Source organism: Elephas maximus, chromosome 2 (assembly GCF_024166365.1).
Source record: "Elephas maximus indicus isolate mEleMax1 chromosome 2, mEleMax1 primary haplotype, whole genome shotgun sequence".
NCBI lineage: Eukaryota > Metazoa > Chordata > Mammalia > Proboscidea > Elephantidae > Elephas > Elephas maximus.
In genome coordinates this window covers 87,985,256-87,997,468 of record NC_064820.1, presented here as the reverse complement: position 1 = coordinate 87,997,468, position 12,213 = coordinate 87,985,256, and positions in this window count along the sequence as shown.

The following is a 12,213-nucleotide window of genomic DNA, read 5'->3' as shown; positions in this document are numbered from 1 at the left end:
TGCACCTATCAATAATTATACTGAACGTAAATGGCCTAAATGCACCAATAAAGAGACAAGGACAGAATGGATAAAAAAAGAAACCAGAATCCATCAATATGCTGTCTACGAGAGACACACTTTAGAAACAAGGACGTAAAATTTTTAAAAATCAAAGGATGGAAAAAAACATATCAAGCAAACAGCAACCAAGAAAGAGCAGGAGTGGCAATAGTAATCTCAGATAAAATAGACTTTAAAACCAAACCCACCATAAAAGACAAAGAAGGGCATTATATAATGATTAAAGGGACAATCCATCATGAAGATATAACTATAATAAATATCTACACACCCAATGACAGAGCTCCAAAACATAAAACAAACTCTAATAGCACTGAAAAGAGAAATTGATGGTTCCACAATAATAGTAGGAGACTTCAACATACCACTTTCAGTGAAGGACGGAACATCTAGAAAGAAACTCAGCAAAGATACAGAAAAGCAAAAAGCTTCAATCAGTCAATTTGAACTCATAGACATATACAGAACACCCCACCCAACAGCTGCAAAGTACACATTCTTTTCCAAAACGCATGTAATGTTCTCCAGAATAGGCCACATCTTAGGCCACAAAGCAACCTTCAGCAAAATCCAAAACACTGAGATAATACAAAGTATCTTCACTGATCACAATGCCATCAAAGTAGAAATTAACAACAGGAAGAGCAAGGGAAAAAAAAAAAAAAACAATAACTTGGAAACTGAATAGCACTGTGCATAAAAAGCACAGGATAATAGAAGAAATCAAAGACGGAATAAAAAAATCCCTAGAATCAAACGAGAATGAAAACTTATCATACCAAAACCTTTGGGACACAACAAAGGCAGTGCTCAGAGGTCAATTTACAGCAATAGATGCACACATCAACAAAAAAAAAGGGACAAAATCAAAACATTAGCTACAAAACACCAACAAATAGAAAGAGAAAAGCAAAAGAAGCCACAGCCACCAGAAGAAAGGAAAGAATAAAGATCAGAGCAGAAATAAATGAAAAATAGAAAAACAATTAGAAAGAATTAACAAAACCAAAATTTGGTTCTCCTAAAGGATCAACAAAATCAACAAACCACTGGCCAAACTGACAAAAGAAAAACAGGAGAGGACACAAATAACCCAAATAAGTAGTGAAATGGGGGACATTACAACAGACCCAACTGAAATAAAAAGAATCATAACAGAGTATTATGAAAAACTATACTCCAAGAAATTCAAAAACCTAGAGGAAATGGAGAAATTTCTAGAAACACACCATCTACCTAAACTAACACAAAATGACACTGAAAATCTGAACAGACCCATAACAAGAGAAGAGACTGAAAAAGTAATAGGAAAAAAAAAAAACCTCCCAATAACAAAAAACCCTGGCCCAGATGGCTTCACTGGAAAATTCTACCAAACATTCGGAGATGAGCTTACACCAGTACTACTCACACTATTTCAGTACATAGAAAAGGAAAGGATACTACTGAATTCATTCTATGAAGACAGCATAACCCTGATACCAAAACTAGGCAGAGACACCACAAAAAAAGAAAATTACAGACCAGTGTCTCTCATGAATATAGATGTAAAAGTTCTCAACAAAATTCTAGCCAATAGAATTCTGCATCATATCAAAAAATAATATGCCACAACCAAGTAGGATTCATACCAGGTATGCAAGGATAGTTCAACATCAGAAAATTAATCAATGTAATCCACCACATAAATAAAAGAATCATAAGATCATTTCAATTAATGCAGAAAAGGCATTTGACAAAAGTCCAACACCCATTCCTGATAAAAGCTCTCAATAAAGTAGGTAAAAAAAAAAAAAAAGTAGGTAAAAAAAATAGAGAAGGGAAATTCCTGAACATAAGAAGGGGTATCTATACAAAACCAACAGCCAACAACATTCTTTTTTTTTTTTTTTATTAACTTTTATTAAGCTTCAAGTGAACGTTTACAAATCCAATCAGTCTGTCACATATAAGTTTACATACATCTTACTCCGTACTCCCCCTTGCTCTCCCCCATTCAGTGTCAGCCCTTTCAGTCTCTCCTTTCGTGACAATTTTGCCAGCTTCCAACTCTCTCTATCCTCCCATCCCCCCTCCAGACAAGAGTTGCCAACACAATCTCAAGTGTCCACCTGATATAATTAGCTCACTCTTCATCAGCATCTCTCTCCCACCCGCTGACCAGTCCCTTTCATGTCTGATGAGTTGTCTTCGGGGATGGTTCCTGTCCTGTGCCAACAGAAGGTCTGGGGACCATGGCCACCGGGATTCCTCTAGTCTCAGTCAGACCATTAAGTCTGGTCTTTTTATGAGAATTTGGGGTCTGCATCCCACTGATCTCCTGCTCCCTCAGGGGTTCTCTGTTGCGCTCCCTGTCAGGGCAGTCATCGATTGTGGCCGGGCACCAACTAGTTCTTCTGGTCTCAGGATGATGTAGGTCTCTGGTTCATGTGGCCCTTTCTGTCTCTTGGGCTCTTAGTTGTCGTGTGACCTTGGTGTTCTTCATTTTCCTTTGTTCCAGGTGGGTTGAGACCAATTGATGCATCTTAGATGGCCGCTTGTTAGCATTTAAGACCCCAGATGCCACATTTCAAAGTGGGATGCAGAATGATTTCCTACTAGAATTATTTTGCCAATTGACTTAGAAGTCCCCTCAAACCATGTTCCCCAGACCCCCGCCCTTGCTCCACTGACCTTTGAAGCATTCATTTTATCCCGGAAACTAATTTGCTTTTGGTCCAGTCCAATTGAGCTGACCTTCCATGTATTGAGTGTTGTCTTTCCCTTCACATAAAGCAGTTCTTATCTACTGATTAATCAATAAAAAACCCTCTCCCTCCCTCCCTCCCTCCCCCCTTTGTAACCACAAAAGTATGTGTTCTTCTCAGTTTTTACTATTTCTGAAGATCTTATAATAGTGGTCTTATATAATATTTGTCCTTTTGCCTCTGACTCATTTCGCTCAGCATAATGCCTTCCAGGTTCCTCCATGTTATGAAATGTTTCACAGATTCCTCACTGTTCTTTATCGATGCGTAGTATTCCATTGTGTGAATATACCACAATTGATTTACCCATTCATCCGTTGATGGACACTTTGGTTGCTTCCAGCTTTTTGCTATTGTAAACAGAGCTACAATAAACATGGGTGTGCATATATCTGTTTGTGTGAAGGCTCTTGTATCTCTAGGGTATATTCCGAGGAGTGGGATTTCTGGGTTGTATGGTAGTTCTATTTCTAACTATTTAGGATAATGCCAGATAGATTTCCAAAGTGGTTGTACCATTTTACATTCCCACCAGCAGTGTATAAGAGTTCCAATCTCTCCACAGACTCTCCAACATTTACTATTTTGTGTTTTTTGGATTAATGCCAGTCTAGTTGCTGTGAGATGGAATCTCATCGTAGTTATAATTTGCATTTCTCTAATGGCTAATGATCGAGAGCATTTTCTCATGTATCTGTTGGCTGCCTGAATATCTTCTTTAGTGAAATGTGTGTTCATATCCTTTGCCCACTTCTTGATTGGGTTGTTTGTCTTTTTGTGTTTGAGTTTTGACAGAATCATGTAGATTTTAGAGATGAGGTGCTGGTCTGAGATGTCATAGCTGAATATTCTTTCCCAGTCTGTAGGTGGTCTTTTTACTCTTTTGGTGAAGTCTTTAGATGAGCATAGGTGTTTGATTTTTAGGAGCTCCCAGTTATCGGGTTTCTCTTCATCATTTTTGGTAATGTTTTGTATTCTGTTTATGCCTTGTATTAGGGCTACTAGGGTTGTCCCTATTTTTTCTTCCATGATCTTTATCGTTTCAGTCTTTATGTTTAGGTCTTTGATCCACTTGGAGTTAGTTTTGGTGCATGGTGTGAGGTATGGGTCCTGTTTCATTTTTTTGCAAATGGATATCCAGTTATGCCAGCACCATTTGTTAAAAAGACTATCTTTTCCCCAGTTAACTGACACTGGGCCTTTGTCAAATATCAGCTGCTCATACGTGGATGGATTTATATCTGGGTTCTCAATTCTGTTCCATTGGTCTATGTGTCTGTTGTCGTACCAGTACCAGGCTGTTTTGACTACTGTGGCTGTATAATAGCTTCTGAAATCAGGTAGAGTGAGGCCTCCCACTTTCTTCTTCTTTTTCAGTAATGCTTTGCTTATCCGAGGCTTCTTTCCCTTCCATATGAAATTGGTGATTTGTTTCTCTATCCCCTTAAAATATGACATTGGAATTTGGATCGGAAGTGCGTTATATGTATAGATGGCTTTTGGTAGAATAGACATTTTTACTATGTTAAGTCTTCCTATCCATGAGCAAGGTATGTTTTTCCACTTAAGTAGGTCCTTTTTAGTTTCTTGTGGAAGTACTTTGTAGTTTTCTTTGTATAGGTCTTTTACATCCTTGGCAAGATTTATTCCTAAGTATTTTATCTTCTTGGGGGCTACTGTGAATGGTATTGATTTGGTGATTTCCTCTTCCATGTTCTTTTTGTTGATGTAGAGGAATCCAAGTGATTTTTGTATGTTTATTTTATAACCTGAGACTGTGCCAAACTCTTCTCTTAGTTTCAGTAGTTTTCTGGAGGATTCCTTAGGGTTTTCTGTGTATAAGATCATGTCATCTGCAAATAGTGATAACTTCACTTCCTCCTTGCCTATCCGGATACTTTTTATTTCTTTGTCTAGCCTAATTGCCCTGGCTAGGACTTCTAGCACGATGTTGAATAAGAGCGGTGATAAAGGGCATCCTTGTCTTTTTCCCGTTCTCAAGGGAAATGCTTTCAGGTTCTCTCCATTTAGAGTGATATTGGCTGTTGGCTTTGCATAGATGCCCTTTATTATGTTGAGGAATTTTCCTTCAATTCCTATTTTGGTGAGAGTTTTTATCATAAATGGGTGTTGGACTTTGTCAAATGTCTTTTCTGCATCAATTGATAAGATCATGTGGTTTTTGTCTTTTGTTTTATTTATGTGATGGATTACATTAATGGTTTTTCTGATATTAAACCAGCCTTGCATACCTGGTATAAATCCCACTTGATCAGGGTGAATTATTTTTTTGATGTGTTGTTGGATTCTATTGGCTAGAATTTTGTTGAGGATTTTTGCATCTATGTTCATGAGGGATATAGGTCTATAATTTTCTTTTTTTTGTAATGTCTTTACCTGGTTTTGGTATCAGGGAGATGGTGGCTTCATGGAATGAGTTGGGTAGTATTCCGTCATTTTCTATGCTTTGAAATACCTTCAGTAGTAGTGGTGTTAACTGTTCTCTGAACGTTTGGTAGAACTCTGCAGTGAAGCCGTCCGGGCCAGGGCTTTTTTTTGTTGGGAGTTTTTTGATTACCGTTTCAATCTCTTTTTTTGTTATGGGTCTATTTAGTTGTTCTACTTCTGAATGTGTTAGTTTAGGTAGGCAGTGTTTTTCCAGGAATTCATCCATTTCTTCTAGGTTTTCAAATTTGTTAGAGTACAATTTTTCGTAGTAATCTGAAATGATTCTTTTAATTTCATTTGGTTCTGTTGTGATGTGGTCCTCCTCGTTTCTTATTCGGGTTATTTGTTTCCTTTCCTGTATTTCTTTATTCAGTCTAGCCAATGGTTTATCAATTTTGTTAATTTTTCAAAGAATCAGCTTTTGGCTTTGTTAATTCTTTCAATTGTTTTTCGGTTCTCTAATTCATTTAGTTCAGCTCTAATTTTTATCATTTGTTTTCTTCTGGTGCCTGATGGATTCTTTTGTTGCTCACTTTCTATTTGTTCAAGTTGTAGGGACAGTTCTCTGCTTTTGGCTCTTTCTTCTTTTTGTATGTGTGCATTTATTGATATAAATTGGCCTCTGAGCACTGCTTTTGCTGTGTCCCAGAGGTTTTGATAGGAAGTGTTTTCATTCTCGTTGCATTCTATGAATTTCCTTATTCCCTCCTTAATGTCTTCTATAACCCAGTCTTTTTTGAGCAGGGTATTGTTCATTTTCCAAGTATTTGATTTCTTTTCCCTAGTTTTTCTGTTATTGATTTCTACTGTTATGGCCTTATGGTCTGAGAAGATGCTTTGTAATATTTCGATGTTTTGGACTCTGCAAAGGTTTGTTTTATGACCTAATATGTGGTCTATTCTAGAGAATGTTCCATGTGCACTAGAAAAAAAAGTATATTTTGCAGCAGTTGGGTGGAGAGTTCTGTATAAGTCAATGAGGTCAAGTTGGTTGATTGTTGTAAGTAGGTCTTCCGTGTCTCTATTGAGCTTCTTACTGGATGTCCTGTCCTTCTCCGAAAGTGGTGTGTTGAAGTCTCCTACTATAATTGTGGAGGTGTCTATCTCACTTTTCAATTCTGTTAAAATTTGATTTATGTATATTGGAGCCCTGTTATTGGGTGCATAAATATTTAATATGGTTAAGTCTTCCTGATCAATTGTCCCTTTTATCATTATATAGTGTCCTTCTTTATCCTTTGTGGTGGATTTAAGTCTAAAGTCTATTTTGTCAGAAATTAATATTGCTACTCCTCTTCTTTTTTGCTTATTGTTTGCTTGATATATTTTTTTCCATCCTTTGAGTTTTAGTTTGTTTGTGTCTCTAAGTCTAAGGTGTGTCTCTTGTAGGCAGCATATAGATGGATCGTGTTTCTTTATCCAGTCCGTGACTCTCTGTCTCTTTATTGGTACATTTAGTCCATTTACATTCAGCGTAATTATAGATAAATAAGTTTATAGTGCTGTCATTTTGATGCCTTTTTATGTGTGTTGTTGGCAATTTCATTTTTCCACATACTTTTTTGTGCTGAGATGTTTTTCTTAGTAAATTGTGAGATCCTCATTTTCATAGTGTTTGACTTTGTGTTAGTTGAGTCATTATGTTTTTCTTGGCTTTTATCTTGAGTTATGGAGTTGTTATACCTTTTTGTGGTTACCTTATTATTTACCCCTATTTTTCTAAGTAAAAACCTTACTTGTCTCTTTCTGTATCGCCTTGTATCACTCTCCATCTGGCAGTTCAATGCCTCCTGTATTTAGTCCCTCTTTTTGATTATTGTGATCTTTTACCTATTGACTTCCATGATTCCCTGTTATGTGTATTTTATTTTTTAATTAATCTTAATTTGTTTGTTTTTGTGGTTTCCCTATTTGAGTTGATATCGGGACGTTCTGTTTTGTGACCTTGTGTTGTGCTGGTATCTGATATTATTGGTTTTCTGACCAAACAATATCCTTTAGTATTTCTTGTAGCTTTGGTTTGGTTTTTGCAAATTCTCTAAACTTGTGTTTATCTGTAAATATCTTAATTTCGCCTTCATATTTCAGAGAGAGTTTTGCTGGATATATGATCCTTGGCTGGCAGTTTTTCTCCTTCAGTGCTCTGTATACGTAGTCCCATTCCCTTCTTGCCTGCATGGTTTCTGCTGAGTAGTCTGAACTTATTCTTATTGATTCTCCCTTGAAGGAAACCTTTCTTTTCTCCCTGGCTGCTTTTAAAATTTTCTCTTTATCTTTGGTTTTGGCGAGTTTGATGATAATATGTCTTGGAGTTTTTCTTTTTGGATCAATCTTAAATGGGGTTCGATGAGCATCTTGGATAGATATCCTTTCTTCTTTCATAATGTCAGGGAAGTTTTGTGTCAGGAGTTCCTCAACTATTTTCTCTGTGTTTTCTGTCCCCCCTCCCTGTTCTGGGACTCCAATCACTCGCAGGTTATCCTTCTTGATAGAGTCCCACATGATTCTTAGGGTTTCTTCATTTTTTTAAATTCTTTTCTCTGATTTTTTTTCAGCTATGTTGGTGTTGATTCCCTGGTCCTCCAGATGTCCCAGTCTGCATTCTAATTGCTCGAGTCTGCTCCTCTGACTTCCTATTGCATTGTCTAATTCTGTAATTTTATTGTTAATCTTTTGGATTTCTACATGTTGTCTCTCTATGGATTCTTGCAACTTATTAATTTTTTCACTATGTTCTTGAATAATCTCTTTGAGTTCTTCAACAGTTTTATCAGTGTGTTCCTTGGCTTTTTCTGCAGTTTGCCTTATTTCGTTTGTGATGTCTTGAAGCATTCTGTAAATTAGTTTTTTATATTCTGTATCTGATAATTCCAGGATTGTATCTTCATTTGGGAAAGATTTTGATTCTTTTGTTTGGGGGGTTGGAGAAGCTGTCATGGTCTGCTTCTTTATGTGGTTTGATATGGACTGCTGTCTCCGAGCCATCACTGGGAAACTAGTTTTTCCAGAAAATCCGCTAAAAAAAAAAAATGCAGTCAGATCCCTATCAGAGTTCTCCCTCTGGCTCAGGCTATTCGGATGTTAATGAAGCCGCCTGGGGAGGGTGGGGGAGGGACCAGAGAGATAGGAGAGTAGCACCTCAGAATATAGCCAGAGTTGCTTGTCTTGCTTGGAATGACTATTATATCTGAGATTTCCGTGGGGCGCGTCGCCTATGTGTGCTGGCTGTGTGGAGATTGCCCCCGGGGGGTCTGGCCCACTGAAGTCAGGGTCAGATCCTCCACTGCCAGCCCCACGCCCAACGTTAAGGTTCCCCTGCTGGGACGGTGCACTCTCGACTCCAAAATCAGTCGCTGCCTCCCGGGGACTTCTCGTCCTGCCAGCCTCGTCGCCGTGCCGCTCCCGCGAACCGGCTGGGCCCCCTCCCGGGGTTAGTTCAAGTGAGTGGAGCAGCTCTCCGTGTTTGTGCCATGACCGCGTGTCCCGGCTGGGACGCTGCTCTCCCCGCTCCAAGACCATTCGCTGCCTCCTGGGGACTTCTCCCACCGGCTGCGTCGCCACGCCGCCTGCGTGAACTGGCTGGGCCCCCTCCCGGGGTTAGTTCAGGGGAGTGGAGCAGCTCTCTGTCCTTGTACCATACCTGCACCCAGCCAAAATCCCGGCGGGACGGTTCCCGGGCTGGGATGCTGCTCTCCCCGCTCCAAGATCAGTCACTGCCTCCCGGGGACTTCTCCCACCGGCTGCGTTGCCACGCCGCCCCCGCGAACCGGCTGGGCTCCCTCCCAGAGGGCCCCTTGTTTGTGCCATCTGCTCCCCTGGGCTCTGCCCCAAATCGGGCACCAAAGGTTACCTGACTGGTACGCTGGCTCCAGGCTCTGAAAACAATTCCTGCTTCCCCGTATTTGTTCGTTCTCCGTCTCTAAATCTGTGTTTGTTGTTCAGGGTTCGTAGATTGTTATGTATGTGATCAATTCACTTGTTTTTCCGAGTCTTTGTTGCAAGAGGGATCCGAGGTAGCGTCTACCTCGTCCACCATCTTGGCCCCACCTCGCCAACAACATTCTTAATGGAGAGAGGCTGAAAACATTCCTCTTGAGAGCAGGAACAAGACAAGGATGCCCTTTCTCACCATTCCTATTTAACATTATGCTAGAAGTCCCAGCTAGAGCAATAAGGCAAGAAAAAGAAATAAAGGGCATCCAAATTGGTAATGAAGAAGTAAAACTGTCCCTATTTGTGGGTGATATGATACTATATATAGAAAGCCAAAAAGACTCCATGAGAAAACTATTGGAACTAATGGAAAGATTCAGCAAAATAGCAGGATACAGGATAAATATACAGCAATCAGTTGGATTCCTATACACCAATAAAAAGAACAATGAAAAGGAAACCAGGAAAATACCATTTATAATAGCCCCTGTCTAAGTCTTCTAGTGCTACTATAACAGAAATACCATAAGTGGATGGCCTTAACAAAGAGAAATTTAGTCCCTCACAGTAAAATAAGCTAAAAGTCAAAATTCAGGGCATCAGCTCCAGGAGAAGGCTCTTTCTCTCTGTCAGTGCTGGAGGAAGGTCCTTGTCTTCAATCTTCCCATGGTCAAGGAGTTTGTCAGGCACAGGGACCCCAGGTCCAAAGGAGGTGCTCTGCTCCTGGTGCTGCTTTCTTGGTGGTTTGAGGTCCCCCACACTCTGCTTGCTTCCCTTTATTTTTATCTCTTGAGAGATAAATGGTGGTTCAGGTCACACCACAGGAAAAATTCTTTTACATTGGATCAGGAATGTGGCCTGAATAAGGGTGCTACATCCCACCCTAATCCTCTTTAACCACAGGCAGAGATTATAATTTATAATACAATGAAAGATTACAAAATGGAGGACAACCGCAGATGGCCTAATGAAGTTGACACATATTTTGGGGGGGACACAATTCAATCCATGACAGCCTCTAACAAAATAAAATACTTAGGAATAAATCTAACAGGGGATGTAAAAGACCTATGCAAATAAAACTACAAAATACTAGTGCAAGAAACCAAAAGAGATCTACATAAATGGAAAAATATACCATGCTCATGCGTAGGTAGACTCAATATTGTAAAAATGTCAATTCTACCCAAAGCAATTCACAAATACAATGCAATCCTGAACCAAATACTGACAACATTCTTTTAACAGATGAAAAAACTAATCCTTAACTTCATGTGGAAAGGGAAGAGGCCCTGGATAAGAAAAGCAGTATTGAAGAAGAAGAATAAAGTAGGAGGACTCTCACCAACTGACCCCAAAACCTACTACACAGCTACAGTAGTCAAAACAGCCTGGTATGTGTATAACAGATATATTGACCAATGGAACAGAATTGAGAACCCAGATGTAAATCCATCTACCTATGATCACCTGCTCTTCAACAAGGGCCCGAAGTCCATCAAATGGGGAAAAGATCGCCTTTTTAACAAATTTTGCTGGCAAAACTGAATGTGCATACACTAAAACTAGGTCAAAATGGATCAAAGACCTAAATAGAAAATGAAAAACTATAAAGATCATAGAAGAAAAAATAGGATCAATGCTGAGACCCTAATACATGGCGTTAACAGGATACAAACTGTAACTAACAACACACAAACTCTAGAAGATAAGCTTGTAACTGGAATCTTTTAAAAATTAAATGCTTATGCTCATCAAAAGACTTCACCAAAAGAGTAAAAAGGGAACCTACAGACTGGGAAAAAATTTTTAGCTATGACAAATCCAACAAAGTTCTAATCTCTAAAATCTATAGGAAAATTCAACACATCTGCAACAACAAATAATAATAATAATCCAATTTAAAACGTGGGCAAAGGAAATGGACACTTCACCAAAGAAGGCATTCAAGTGATTAACAAACACATGAGGGAATGCTCGAGATCACTAAAAAAAAAAAAAAAAAGCCAGTAGAGAAATGCAAATCAAAACCACAATGAGATACCATCTCACCCTGGCACTACTAGTACAAATCAAAAAAAAACCCCAGAAAATAACAAATGTTGAAGAGGCTGCGGGGAGAATGGATCTCTTATGCACTGCTGGTGGGAATGCAAAATGGTACAACAATTTTGGAAAACGATATGACACTTCCTTAGAAAACTAGTAATGGAAATGCCATATGATCCAGCAATCCCACTCCTGGGAATATATCCTAGAGAAATAAGAGCTATCATACTAATTAATAGACATATGCACAACCATGTTCATTGCAGCATTGTTCACAATAGCAAAAAGATGGAAACAACCTTAGGGCCCATCAACAGATGAATGGATAAACAAACTATGGTGCCTACACACGATGAAGTGCCACACAAAGATAAAGAACAATGGCAAATCTGCAAAGCATCTCAAAACATGGATGAAGCTGGAGGGCATTACGGTGGGTGAAATAAGTCAATCACAACAGGACGAATATTGCATGAGAGAATTACTATAAAAATTCATGAAGAGGTTTCCACACAAAAAGAAACAGTCTTTGATGGTTAAAAGGGAAGGGAGGGCCGGAGATGGAAAACACTAAACAGACAATAGGTAAGCGGTAACTTTAGTGAAGGGTAAGACAGTACACAATACTGGGGAACCCAGCACAACCTGTACGAAGCAGGGCCATGGTAGCTCCACAGACATATCCAAACTCCCTGGGGGACTGAATTGGTGGGCTGAGGGCTGTGGGGACCATGGTGTCAGGAAACATCTAGCTCAATTGGCCTAATAGAGTTTATAAAGAAAATGTTCTACATTCTACTTTGGTTAGTAGCGCCTGGGGTCTTAAAAGTCTGTGAGCAGCCATCTAGGACACTGTACTGGTCTTACCCCTTCCGGAGCAAGGAATAATGAAGAAAACTAAAGATACATGGGAAAGATTAGTCCAAAGGACTAACGGACCACATCTACCACAGCCTCCACCAGACTGAGTCCA